The sequence below is a fragment of the Coffea arabica genome, chromosome 6c (assembly GCF_036785885.1).
Source record: "Coffea arabica cultivar ET-39 chromosome 6c, Coffea Arabica ET-39 HiFi, whole genome shotgun sequence".
NCBI classification, from domain to species: Eukaryota; Viridiplantae; Streptophyta; class Magnoliopsida; order Gentianales; family Rubiaceae; genus Coffea; species Coffea arabica.
Genome location: NC_092320.1, coordinates 4040082 through 4054786, shown reverse-complemented (window position 1 = coordinate 4054786; position 14705 = coordinate 4040082).

Below are 14705 nucleotides of genomic sequence, written 5' to 3'. Positions count from 1 at the left end.
GCCTGAGGTGTCAGAGCAGGAAGCATGTCGTGGGTCGTGGGGCCGCTTAAGTTTGTGGCCCAATCCTCATGTGCCAGCCAGCCTCTACTATTCCCCCCACTGCATGACAACTAAGACTGCAAACGAATCGAATCGCTCGAGCCGCGACGGTTCGAGTTGATTCGAGCTCAAACTCGAGGTCAAAATATTAAACTCGTTAATTCTCGAGTTTGCGAGTCGTGAGTTCGAGTATATATATATATATATATATATATAATTTTTTATTTTTTATTTTAAGTATATATTTTTTTATTTATTATTTTAATAGTAAAATTACATATATATATATTCTTAATATTTTATTATTTATTAAGAAAAAAATATTATTTTATTTATTTTTTATTTTTTTCGAGTTCGAACTCGACTCGAATCGAGTTGAGTCAAGATCAAACTTTAAATTATCAGCTCATCGAGCTCGAGTTCGAGCTTGGTAAAATTTCGGCTCGATTAGCCCAAAACTCGACTCGACTCGACTCAACTCGTTTACAGCTCTAATGACAACTTAATCCGACTTCCCAAATTCACCTCCCGGCCCTACTCTATCTCTCAGATTCAGAACCCAGGGAGTGAGATGGATCAACAGGATTCACCTCATCATCTTTTTTGCGTTTCGGTTCGGTTCTATCTTATAACTAAGAGAGGTAGCAGCGTCTCCCCTTTTTGTGTTTATTGTGAATCTGCAGTTATTGTCGTCACGCTACGCTATTGTAATCAACCGACCAGAAGGTTGTATTTAAATACTCAAAGTCCAGTTTCCTCGACTCCTGTTACTTGTTGGGGTGTTAAAATAGGAATAATCAGGCAGATTAAGCATGCATATATAGCTCTGCAAGTATTGTACGTTAGGGTGGGGTGGCGGGCTTCTGCAGCGTATCTTGTGTCAATCAGTCGACCTGTGATTTTGCACAGACGTACCTGTACGTACGTACTGTTGCTCCATATGAAAGCTAAAACGAACAAATGGTCGTAAAAAAAACAGTACTGCATAATTCACTCAATTCTGGAACTCCCAGTCCCAGCCGAAGATTCCAACCGTCTCGATCTCAGGAATTGGGATGTCCAATTAATTATCCGGTTGATAGAGTTCATTACCGGTTGATTGTTGATGCTAATCAGTACTCTCTTTTTTTTTAGTGTAATTAATGGTCGCGTTTCGGGCTACGTACGTACGTACTTGAGTGGACAGCTCCCTTTTATACAAGTATATAACCAACCAACCGTGAGTCGGCCAATTGACTGTGAGGAAAGATTTCGTCATGAGGGCCGCAGATGCAAATCAATCAAGCCAACTCAGTAGTCGTGCCTGCATGTCTCTCGCTGTCAGTGTAGGCGGCCAATTGCCAGAAACCAAAAAACCCCAGAAGCGGAAATTATTCTGTTCGACTTCTACCGACGCACAAATTAGTTACCATTTAAGTTTCACCTCCAAAGTCCAGCCTCACCGGGGACATAAAATAGTTTCTGCTGTGTGTAATATCTGGCGACAATGAGTAAAAGCATGCTCAGAAACAAAATGTAGATTGTGCATCAGAGTGAGCGTTACATTTTACGAGTTACTGTAACTTTTTTTTATCGATAACAACGATAACATTTGTATAATTGAGTCTAACCACAAAACCCCCAATTCCCAGCCCACACAAAAAGAATACCACAACCTTGCTCCGCTCTGATCTGATCTGCTACAGGAGCAGCATGCACGTACGGTACCATACACATATAGACAAATTGAAATGCCAAAAAAATCACGGAAACAGAGATTGAAATAGTACTAGTTACTATTATGAAATACCAGCCACCAAGTACTACTCTAGCTGCCATCTCAGTCAATCAATTGATCAACAGCTGCCATCTCAGTCACAAAAGTCACAAGCTGGTTGGTGCTCTTAGTGTCATGACGTGCCGTTTGATCTTCCTCGTGATCCATTACCTTTAAAAAGAATTTACATTTTCCACTGTCTAATTTGACAATCAACTTAAACCGCCGCTAATTTGACTTTTACTTTTGTCTAAGCCCTCACTCCACCCTCTCCTCTTTGAATGCACCAGTATCCTGGCAGTGACTACTAGTGTTGGTGGCCCCTCGGAGCCGGCTCGACCGGTGTCGGGGTAATTTCATTAGTTCTCGGTATCGTGCGATCGTGATTCGATTCTTTCTATCATCTTATGTATTTTGAACGGCGGGTGCACCGCGCATGAAAATTAGTCCGAAAAACATACTCCTGTGACGAGTGATGACAAAAAAAAAAAAAACAAAAAAAAAAAACAACTAGTGCTGGTATAATATTTTACGATATCTGCCCATAACGTAACGTGCTACAATTAGAAGTGGGCATCGCACTTTCCCCAAGAAGCTTTATCCCATCCATCATCTTCCCTATACTATTTATCTTATCTTCTCCGTCACTGCAGCTGCTTCTTGTGGGGTCTAAGTTTTGACGGCTTCAACCGCCGCTCATATACTGTCATGCCATGCCGTGTTTTTCTTCAATCTTCCCCTCCAATTCCAGCTGCGCTGGGAGAGAGAGAGAGAGAGTGAATGCGTATGGATTCACGTACGTGCAGTTTACAAAATCATGCAATGCATGTTCGTACAATTTCGTATCCAAAAACAGTTCGAAGTATAGAAGAAAAAAAAAAAAAAGGGACAGCATGGCAATGCGCAGCCAGCCGTCTTGCAAACGTAAAATATTACCGTCACCCCCAGCATGCTGCATAGCCATCTTAGCTACACACACATGTCAAACATTTAATGAGATCTCCTCAAGCCCTGGCAGCTCTTTCCCTTTCTATATATACCCCGGCAGCCTTTTCCTCATTTCCGTACTATCAATCACACCACCACCCTTTCTTAATCGTCCATCCCTGGATTTCATGCAAGTTCTCCGATTCTTTCATACGCTCGAGCAAAACACAAGCATGAAAGTCATCCAGGGAAAATTTCTCAGGGCCTGCCTACGAAAGTGCAGAAAGTTGGATACCAAAGCAATATCTCCTGCACCCTGTGACAGATGCTGGCAACTGCTTTCATCACGGTCAGTGCGTAAAAAGAAGAAGACCGTTCCCAGGGATGTTCCCAAGGGCCACTTGGCGATCTACGTAGGTGAATTCAGAAAAAGATTTGTGATCAAAATTACCTTACTGGACCACCCACTGTTCAGAGCGTTGCTGGATCACGCTCAAGAAGTATATGATTTCACTGCAGACTCGAAGCTGTGTATCCCTTGCGATGAGAGCATTTTCCTTAGCGTTGTCCGCTGCGCTACATCCCCAGAAAATCAACCAATCTGCATCTCCCTTTGATGGCTCACCTAAGGAGTTTGGATCAGATTTTTGCCAGGATCTTTTTGACTCCCTCGTATATTAGCACGATGTTATATAGCTGTTACTTCTTGTACACCACGCCCAATCGGCTTGTAAGATTCATTTCCTTACTCATGACAATTGAATAGTTTTCTTGAGTCTTGACCCCTCCCTCCCTCCCTCAAAACCCAAAAAAAAAAAGGTATGAAAAAGAGCAAATCACTCCAGACTTCCTTTAGCAACTACAGTGCTCCTAAATGTCATGATGAAGACTTCGCTGGAAAATTTAGCAGTTAGTAATACTTTGATTAGGCCAAAAAGGCACTGCTTACTAGTGGCATTTAGCACCCTACAAAAAGGTAAAAATAAATGCCAAAGAAAAACGTCCCAAATCAACTTCTTATGGTTTTCCTCAACGATTTCAGAACATACAAAGATTTAAAAGAAAATAAAATTCGCCTGCAATTTCCAGGAAGACACGAAAACAGCACTTCCTACAACCTTGACATATGGAGTAACTTCAGCAGGGAAAAAACCAGGAAATATTTCATCCATTAACACTTCACTCTTCCTTTTTCTTTTCTCTTCATCTGTTGGGTCAGATGAAGGGGCAATTCATTTTCACACTGTCCTAAGCTATCAAGCAAGCAGGCGAAGGGATTCAATTCTATTAAAGCACATTTCATAACTGCTTTTCAATGAGCCTTAGAATTAGGATTCTCACAAGTTCACAACAAGCGAATATGTGAGTAGAATTTTCTGCAGATACTATAAATCTACAAGTTCTTGACCCACTGAATGTTACAGTTTCTTCGAAGTCTACATTCGCCGTTGACAATTTCGCAAGTCTAGCATTCTCTTATTCAACAAAGTTTACAACATTGTCAGGATGGGAAATGGTGAACAGAAATCAACTGATGTTCGTTGTCCTCGAGCAGAGGTGGGCATCATGAACAAGAAACAACTACGTGTGAATCACGGATGATAAATATGATGCTCACACTTTAGTGGGATAGTTATACTACAGGCCCGACAAGACCTACAAATATATCAATACCCAACTAGACCTTTTTTACCCGTCAACAAGTTTGGATAATCTCACTGAAAGGGACACCGTGGAGTATGGCTGACTTGTTGCCATAACAGATTCATGTTATAGCATGCAGAAGGCCTACCAGAAGAAATTTCTGCGGTGTGCATGTGTATCGCCTACCAGAGACAAGGTACTTTTGGTCCTATAAGGTAGCAAAAATGTGTCATTTGATTTAATTCCTAATCAACACGTTCCAAACCAGAGAACTGCACTATTTAAACAGTTTTGATTACTATTGAACACAATCACTGGAGCTATTAAAAATATCAGCAGCACATAGGATAGTTTAAACAAGAACAGCTAAGAACTTGATCTTATATGACCAAACACATGCAAGATTAGGAAGTAATATAATTTAAATTCTGAACGATAATAGGTAAAACGAGAAAAGAGGTACAGAACAAGCAAAAATTAGCACTACCCCTTCGTAACTCCATGACTACTACTGCTGACGAGGAAATACTTAGGGCCAAACCAGCTTAAGCTGTTGGGCAATCTTGTCAGATTAGCAGTGGATAGGTCCTATTTCCAGATACACAAATTCTTCACTTTACAAAACCACAGATGTCTAGCATAATCATGGGAAAAACTGATGATGACAAAATTTATAGAGATTACAGCACAATTATCCTGAATTCCAATTAACAAGTACATTCTCACTCTTTTGTTCCAATGGCACTTGAGAAATATTTCAAAAACAACTTAACTCTATTCTCCCACCTGGTTGGGACAGAATACTCCGTCCTATATCTACATTCGGTGCAGTGAGGACAAATATATACATATCGATATGCCTCACTGTAGTATACTTCAGAAAACCACAGGACAAAAAATAATAAACTTTTGAAGTGGCAAAACTACAAAAGTCAAGTGGTTTCAGAAAACAACCAAAGCCATGTAATATACATCCTTCAAGGAAGCAAATTTGACAAGTAACAGGCCACATGTAATCAATTTAACCCAAAATGAATAAGGGAAACGAAATCCACCCAATTGAACCAATCCAAACAGTAAACATTTATAATCTTGAGCAAAGTTATAGTGACACTATCTCTTATCCCTCCTTCCTCAATCTTCATAAAAAGCATTAAGCAATTGACTGGCTTAAAAGAGGACAATTTGGCAGGCAACAAAGCAATCCTTCTAGGGACAAAGTTTCTGCAAAAAACACCCAAAAGCAAACCAAGTCGTCACAAACTAAGGAATTTGCTTTGTATTGGTATTTGGTAACAATGAAGAATTAGGTGCTAATTTTCCAAATCCAACATGACATAACCAAAAACTCCATAAAATAAATACTTAATCAAAGATTAACACAATAATATGAGTTTGCTCAAACAATATATCAATGAATAGCACAGTAATACGGTTCATTTAATTGAAAATCCATTAAAAACAAGGATAAGGGCTTCATTCATTTGAAGGTTGTTAGTTCTTTCCAACCTATTAGGCAATGCATCAAACACGTGAATGATAAAACTACAACCTTCACAATAACAGGAGACTGCCAAGGAATAAAGGAAAAAATGATTTATGTGCTTACAAGTTCAATGTTTACCAAAGACTAGGCAAACCAACTCAGATGCAATGCAAACTGTAGGTTATACACTTTCGACAACATGAAATGATGAGAACTATTTAGCAATACAACCACCACGTACACCAGCTTTGAATTCATGAGAGCTGAAAACAGAGCGCATTAAATGTGCATTCCATTTGCTGCAAGATAGTCAATGCACATTGAAATCAATTGGCTACTCGTAGCTCCAAAATGAGCACTTTTAAAAATTGCCCTATAAAGATCCCATTATGTCATCTGCAAGTATATAACACCTGAGATGTTTACCAAAAAATAAGAGCATCGTGCAACAATCCAAACCATTTCATCCTTTAAGTAAGTTTACTGTACATACTTATGGAACTAAGATAAATGAAGGTGCACTAGGCAATTGAATTCAGCTTCAACTTAAAATAGCAGCGCTGGAATTACATTCTTTTGCAATTTCAGCTCACTATAACATCAATGTTACATAGAGAATACAGAGCTCACTCTTTTATCAACAGTCTAGGAACTGCAAAACATATAATGAGAGTAACATCTGACTTACTATCTCTTGAAGAGAGAGAGAGAGAGAGAGAGAGAGAGAGGGAGAGGGAATAAAAAAGGGGATCTTGAAGTGCACAAGCAACCAGACTGCAATATCTTATACACATGAAGGGTTCTCATGCAGATATACAGATTATATATTGCGTCGTGGTAAACTACATACAAAAGCATGGCTGATGATATCACCAAACAATGGCAGTGTTGAATCATGATCGCTGCAAAGCATTGGATAAAAAGGGCGCCCCTCACTGTAAAACATTTAACAGACCAAGCGCCAAGAAGATTACTGCAGTTTTCAGCATCAGGAATGAGACAAATACTGCTATCTTCTGCAGGACAATTGAGCAGAGAAAGAGGATGCTCAATCAATTTTCACGTAATATCATCTGGTACCCTCAAGGAAGCCCTCCAACTCTCTTTGCCCAAATTCCCTCCCAATTGAATGAGCATCTTTATGCCTTGCAGCCAAGTAAAACAAAAGCCAAGCCACCATGAAATGGACTTCCATGACCGATTGGAAAACCAATGCAAATACGTCTCCAATTACGTGACTCAATAACCATCTCGCAAGAAAACCACAAGCCATCAGTTCCCAGCACTTGATCTCCACAGCAGGGTACAACAGCATTGCCAACAAGTGGCACCCTTCTTTCACTACCTCCCTCCCACTCTTCCTCGAGTCAACAATGGCAACCCACGTATCTATAGCAAAAATAAATGACACAACCAGTTCTACCAGGAACCAGGACGCCATAAACCCCAAGCTCTCTCTCTCATGCCCCAAAACCCAAGGCACGACGTCGGAGAAAGGCATCAATTTCATCCTCATAAAAAACATGAAAAACTTGTACTGATCATCCATTTCCCCAAAAAAATATATCCCCATGAGTTGAGCCAATGCGTCCCTTACAGCCCACCTCATTAAAACAAATCCAGACAGCCTTCTTATCCCCAAATTTGACCCATCCCAAACAGCCCTGAAAAAGTTCTTGGATTTCCTTAACAAATCATTCAAAACCTGATAAAATACAATTCCATTGACCCAGGTGTAAGTAACCAAGAATGCCAAGATCACGTACCCATATGCAGCTGATAAAATCCCAACAAAGTAGATCAATGCCGTGGTGTCGCGGCGGCCTAATTCAAGACCCCTTAGCAAGAAGTGTAAATCAACAACAGCATTTGAATCCTCGGTGGAATCATTAGCATCAGCGGGTAACGAGGCGCTTTCTTGAGGGGTTTCTAATGGCTCTGGAGGGGGTTTAAAGGCAACCACGCCAGAGCGAACTGTTTGAGCGAAAGAGACGCCGTTATCCACAATGGGGTCTGGCGAAAACCCCAGACTGGGGTTGAAATTGGAGAGAATCACAAAGGTCCCATTGAGTTGGAATTTAGTGGTGGGATTGAAGAGGGAGCGGGCGTAATCGGCGTCACCCGAGAAGAAGTCTTCGTCAAGGGTTCCGACGCGGGAGAGGTGAAGAAAGGGGCGACGGCGGCGGCGGATATGGAGAGGGTGGCGGTGGTGATGGTGGTAATGCTGGTTGCCAGATAGGTCAAGACGGGAGATGAGGGACTTGAGAGAAGGATCGCCGTCGACGAAAGAGATGAGGTAGTGGGCCCCCTTCTCGACGTTGAAGCGGAAGGCGAAAACGAGGGAGACGAGGAAGATAAAGGTGAAGGGATGTGAAATGAAGAATTGGGTGGTTTTCTTGAAGATTTGAGCCGCCGATTGATTGCTAATCGGGGAGGGAGGCGAAGCTACTGGAGGTGGTTCGGGAGGAGGGTGGCGGTGGTTCATGGCGGAAGTGAGTTTGTCCGATGGATGAGACGAATTCACAGAGCTGTCAGTCGAGGTGGGGTTGAAAGGGGGTTATCGATTTTGTTGTGCGCCATTCATACACACTCAGTGCGAATTTGGATGGAAAAAAAAAAAAAAAAAAGGATATTACCGCTCTACTTGTACTATACATAGACGAATCAACGACATACTACTACTATTTACCGCTGTGCGCTCATAGGTGAGAGGCGGGGAGACTGGAGAATAAAGCAAACTGCTGGCTTTTGATTTTGCTTATTCTTTGAACAACTAGAAGGAACCAGACTGGGCAAGCACTGTCTAGGCCCATCTATGATATTATAGCTAAAATTTATTATACTATAATTTGCTTTCAAATAAAAAGAAATTATAATTATCAAAAAATGAGTCTAAAAAAGTTTATCTTTAGTGGAATGTTTCAAAAGTTTGCTCTAACTTGCTTATTGTGATGCAATAGAGATATATACTGTATTATATGGACAAATAGCAGCAAAGAATTCAAAAATCAAGCACATGAGGAATACAAAATCAATTCAAGATTAACATAAATGATATATGTGCTTCATAAAACTCAAGTATCATGTTATTATAATTACAAATGTATAAAATTTCACCACTATTTCTTTTTCAAACAAGACACCATCATGTAAAAATTTCTATCTTACAAATTCACAATAAAACTTGCAAGAAAGTTGAATGCAAAGGCTTTTCAATACATAAAAAGAATACAAAAATTTAGTACCAAAAAATTAGTAAAAGAAGTGCAAAATTCAATTATGCATTAAAAAGGAACTAAAACATCAAATTTGCAAAAAATAAATTTTGCATTTAGATTTAACACAAATCACACAAAAGAAAAATCGATTTGCAGAACCAAAATAATGAAAGGCTTAATGAATATCAAGGAGATCATGCCCAATAAATAAATACACCAAGGTAACATAATAAGAGGCAAAAAAAGAAAATTGATAAAAGCTAAATAAAATACATTTAATAAAAAAAAGTTATAAAATACAGTTATAAAAAAATTAAGTCCATATTTGGCAGCGTGAAACGAGGGAAGAATAAGAATAAAAAAATGGAATATACCAGATAATATGAGTAGTGGAGGTAAAATGTCTATTGTCTATATTTCTCCTAAAAAAAAGTGATCATAATTCATGAATCATTATTTTTGAACAATGGAATAAAAGAAATATCCATTCTCATGCAAGAAAAACATACATTCAATTAATTATAGAGGAAAAAGAAAAAATGCATTGATTGAGCGGAACAAGGAAAGGCAAAGAAAAATTACGATGACGGAAAAAAAGAAAAGAAAAAGAAAATTACTGGATTAAAGAGTTAAAATTAATGAAATAAGAAGCGATAATATAAATCAGTTGATTATTGCGACACCTCTCCATAGTCAACAAGAATCATCTAATAAAATAGTAAGAAAATAATTTTAATATAATTAATTATAAAGAAAAATTTTGAAGGGGGAAAAAAGAGGGAGATAAAGGTTAAAAGTAGATGTAAAAAGAGGAAAAAAAGAAGAATTGGGAGGAGAGATATTTTTTACTTTTAACTACCCAGAAAAAATAGTAGAGCAAAAATTCAACTATAAATAGAAACTGACACTTATCAAAACAAGAGACTATACACTTGGCAAAAAAGAGGTTACTACAGTAACCCCTATTTCTTTTTATATACAAGGCAGATATAATAATGAATATGGTTTAGAAGAAAAAATCATTGAGTTTTTGTTTTAAGATTTCTGGATACAAAGGGATATCAGTCCGATCTGTCTGTTTTAAGAAGGGAACAGATGCAATTTTCTCGAAGTGTTAAAGTGAAAAACTATCATTTTAACCCTTTTTTTAAATTAATCTTATATACATTGTCAGTGTGTATACTATCACCATTAGATATATGATATATATGCAAAATTTGCATTTAAAAATCAAAATTTGCTCATATGACATCCATCCAAGCATGAGAATGTATACGCTGATAGTATATATAAAATTTACTCATTTTGGGGGGAGGGTGAGGTTTTAGTTGGTTTCATTGTTTGTTTTTCCTAACTTTGGAATCAACTCCAATGGGGAGTAGACGTTAGATTGGGCAAATTTCTACCAAAATGATCGTTTCAAAAAACATCACAATTTTGATTTTATTTTCTATTTAGAGTCGAAAATGCGACAATCATAAAATATTGTTTTCTTTTCAATTTTTTGTTGGTATCAGATTGGGAGAATTTTTTTTATGTAGGAAATTTTTTCTAGAAAAATTTAAAACAGTCCATGGATGCACGCGACTACAAATATTTTTAAAAAAAAATTCTTCGACACATCCAAAGGGATGCAGCCAATGAAATATGAAAATTTGAAAAAAAATATTCCCACAATTTTTTCTGCAACGGTCTGGCACAAAAAGTTCAAAAGGAAAAAATATTTCATGATCGCAGCATTTCATGAATGCGGAGATCCTAAGTAAGGAGAACATATAATCCTGCAAACACCAAAATTGTGATATTTTTTTTGAATTCATTATTATTCATAGAAATTTGCCGCTCGATAGAGATGTATTGGATCTCCATTAAACATCCTTTCCTAGTGCCAGCAGCCTTTGTGTAGGAATAGCGTGGCAAGTTGAGACGCTGCCATAGTGTGAGGTGTTTGTATTAATCTCAATTTGTATTAGACTTAATTGTCTATTGATTCTACGAATCTCAGTAACAACAGAAAACGACAACAGTCCCAAAAAAAAAAAAAGTAGCCAAATATGAATATGGTGTTTTTGTGTGAGAAAATACGAATCCAATTCTAGATTAACACATTACCAATGAAATGGAGAAAAAAAAAAGTCAAACTCGTACCATAGATGTTAAAATATAAAACTCATCCACATTGTACTATAATTTTTTAAATTAACGTTCTCTACATTGATAGCGTGTATAAGATTTATTCTAACTTTTTCTCCTAATTATCAACGACAAACAAGAAACACGAAAAATTAGAGCTAAAAACTCGCCCTCATGGGCACTTTCAGACTTGAATCCAGACGGTGTGAGTGGAGGGCGACATAGCGATGGAAGGTGAATATTGCTATCGAAGTCGCGAGTAGCAGGCTGTCAGGAACTGATTTTTGGCATAGTGTCGTTTAATTCAATAAAGCGTGCGTTCTGGCCAAAGGCACCGAATGATGCACGAAATGATGTCGTCCTACTTTAAGCTGTCCGTTAGCCATTAATTGTAGTTAGTTAGTGATATTTTCGTATAAAGCTCTAGCTTTGTAACAGAAATCAGTTGAACAATTATTACCAAGTTGGTTAACCCGTTTCCCTCTCTTCCCTTCGGTTATACGCTATTTTTCTCTATCTTTCCTTTTTCTCTCTCACACACACACTCTCTCTTTTCATTCCTCTCATCCAGCACCTTTACTCTTGGATTCCGGTGGATATTCTGGCCATTAGAATCTCATGCCTTAACATTTGGTATCAGAGCCGCCGATCCTTGGCTGCTGTGACACTTCCATGGCTGAGAACACCAGGTATCGATCGTTGAAGGAACAGCTTAAGAGACAAGAAGGCAAGCTGCAAGAGCTGACGGAAACCATGGCCGCATTTCAGACCTCCGGCCATGAGGAATTACAGCAGAAGCTTCGCACTGAAATCGAACAAAGTAGTTCAAGATTGGAGGTAGTAGTAGGAACCTTGGATCAGAAATTCAATAAAATGGAGCAAAAGCTTAGCACGTTGTTGAAGGTGATGATGAAGGAGAAAGGAGTCGTGGACAGTGAAAACGGAGCATCGGAGCCTCTCCTGCCAACGCCTCTCTCACATTTGAGGTTGATGTCCCCAATGAAGCCGCCAAACCACCAGCAAGAGTCTGGAGCAAGAATGTATCTGGCTAATCTACCAAGGATGGAAATTCTTACATTTTCTTCGGGTAACCCTAAGGAGTGGTTAAGAAAGTGCCAAAAGTACTTCCTGAACTACCAAATTCCCGCGAGGTAAAAAGTAGATTTAGTTGAAATGTTCCTAGAAGGGAAAACCGACAATTGGCTTCAGGGTGTGAAACTGGCCAGGCCTGAGTTGTCCTGGAAAAAGTTTGGGGAACTATTGTGTAAGAGGTTTTCTGGGAAGGGTTCCCTTGACGTAGTGGGAGAATTCAACAAATTGCAGCAAAAAGGGACAGTGAAAGAGTACGAAGAAAAGTTTGAAAAACTAAAAACACTAATGCTAATTAGAAATCCCAGACTAGACGAATCTTATTTTGTTTCCAGCTTCATTAGCGGTCTCAAAAATGAGATCAAGACCATGGCTAAGATGTTTAAACCTCAATCCCTGCCTAAGGCATTTGAGGTAGCCAAGTTGCAGGAGTACGCCTGAAAATTCAATCTAAACAGTCCAAACCTCCTACCAAGGTTGCTCTAGAACCCAAGTTTGGTATGTACAAAAACCAGGTAAGTGGTCAGAACCATTCCAATCCCTACAAACTTCCAGCAATTGTCCTTAACACTAGGAAGACTGAGTCAATACATAAGGAGGTGAGAAGGATATCAGCGGAAGAACTGCAGTATAGGCGAAAGCATAATCTGTGTTACAGATGTGGTAAGAGGTTTGGGGTGGAACATCAGTGCAAACCTGAAAATCTGAATTGTATAGGGATTGAGAAGGAGGAACTGACAATGTTTGAGGACGCAATAGGAGAGCAAGATGAACAAATAGGTAGAGTGGGCAAACTTGCAGAAGTGTCATTGAATGCATTGTCAGGGCCCATCAGGAGGAAGTCGATAATGTTGCTGGGCAATATGGGGGGCTTACCAGTCAAGATCTTGGCCGATACCGGGAGCTCTAATAGCTTCATCCACCATAGGCTAGCCAGTTTGTTGCACCTGCCTTACCAAACTGTGAATCCCTTCATTGTAACACTAGCGGATGGGACAGATATCACAAGTGGAGCCATCTGCCTCAAAGTAGCATAGTATATACAGGATTATCACTTCCAATTCGATTTGAAGGTGATGGAACTAGGAGAATGGGACATCATCCTTGGGGTAGGCTGGATGTGCTAATTTAGTCTTATCACCTTTGACCTTCACACTCTCAGTATTGCCCTCAGTAGTAGGGGGAGCTACTCCATCTCCAAGGATTTATTAACCAGCCTGCAATGGAGCTAGTAAGGGGAAAGGATCTCAGGACATTCATTCAGGAGAAGTGCAGGGAGAGTGCATCCCTCCATATGGAGCTCAAAGGTGATCAGATACGAGACATCCTAGAGCCAATAGAGGAGGTCCTGCGTCAATATTTCCAGGTGTTTGCTACACCAACAGGTCTACCTCCAGAAAGGGAGCTAGATCATCAGATCAACCTCAAATCAGGGGCTGAACCTTTCAAACTCAAACCTTACAGGTACCCTTATTCCCATAAATCTGAAATTGACAAGCAAATAGCTAAAATGCTCACCAATGGGATCATTATACATAGTACAAGTCCATTTGTCTCACCTATGTTGTTAGTTAAGAAGAAAGACAATTCCTGGAGGCTGTGCATAGACTATAGGAAGTTGAATGACATGACCATTAAGGATATATTTCACATCCCTAATATTGATGAGTTATTGGACGAATTGCATGGCACCAAATACATGTCTAAACTGGACCTCAAGGCTGGCTATCACCAACTGAGAGTTAAAGCAGTAGACACTCACAAGACTGCTTTCCAAACACACCATGGACACTTTGAGTTCCTGATAATGCCCTTTGAATTAACAAATGCACCAGCCACATTCCAATCATTGATGAACAGGATACTTCAGCATTTCTTAAGGAAGTTTGTGCTAGTATTTTTTGATGACATCCTGATTTATAGCCCTACTTTAGAGTTACATATACAACATCTGCAAGCAGTTCTTAAGGTTCTGATTGAAAACCAGTCTATTGTAAGAAATTTAAATGCTCATTTGCTCAAATATCTATAGAGTACTTGGGACATGTGATTTCTGATGTTGGGGTGAGTATGGATTCAGCCAAAGTTGATTGCATCAGGGCTTGGCCTATACCTAAGACAGTCAAGAAATTGAGGGGTTTCTTAGGATTGATTGGGTACTATAGAAAATTTATCAAGGGGTACGGGTTGATCTGCAAACCTTTGACACAACTACTTAAGAAAGAAGGCTTTGTATGGGACCATAAAGCCCAGATGGCCTTCGAGGACCTCAAGAAAGCCATGACTACTGTACCAGTACTCAGCATGCCCAACTTTGAGCTTCCTTTTGTAATCGAAACTGATGTCTGTGGCGTGGGAATTGGAGCAGTTCTAATGCAGCAAGGTCGTCCCATCACATTCCTCAGTAAAGCCT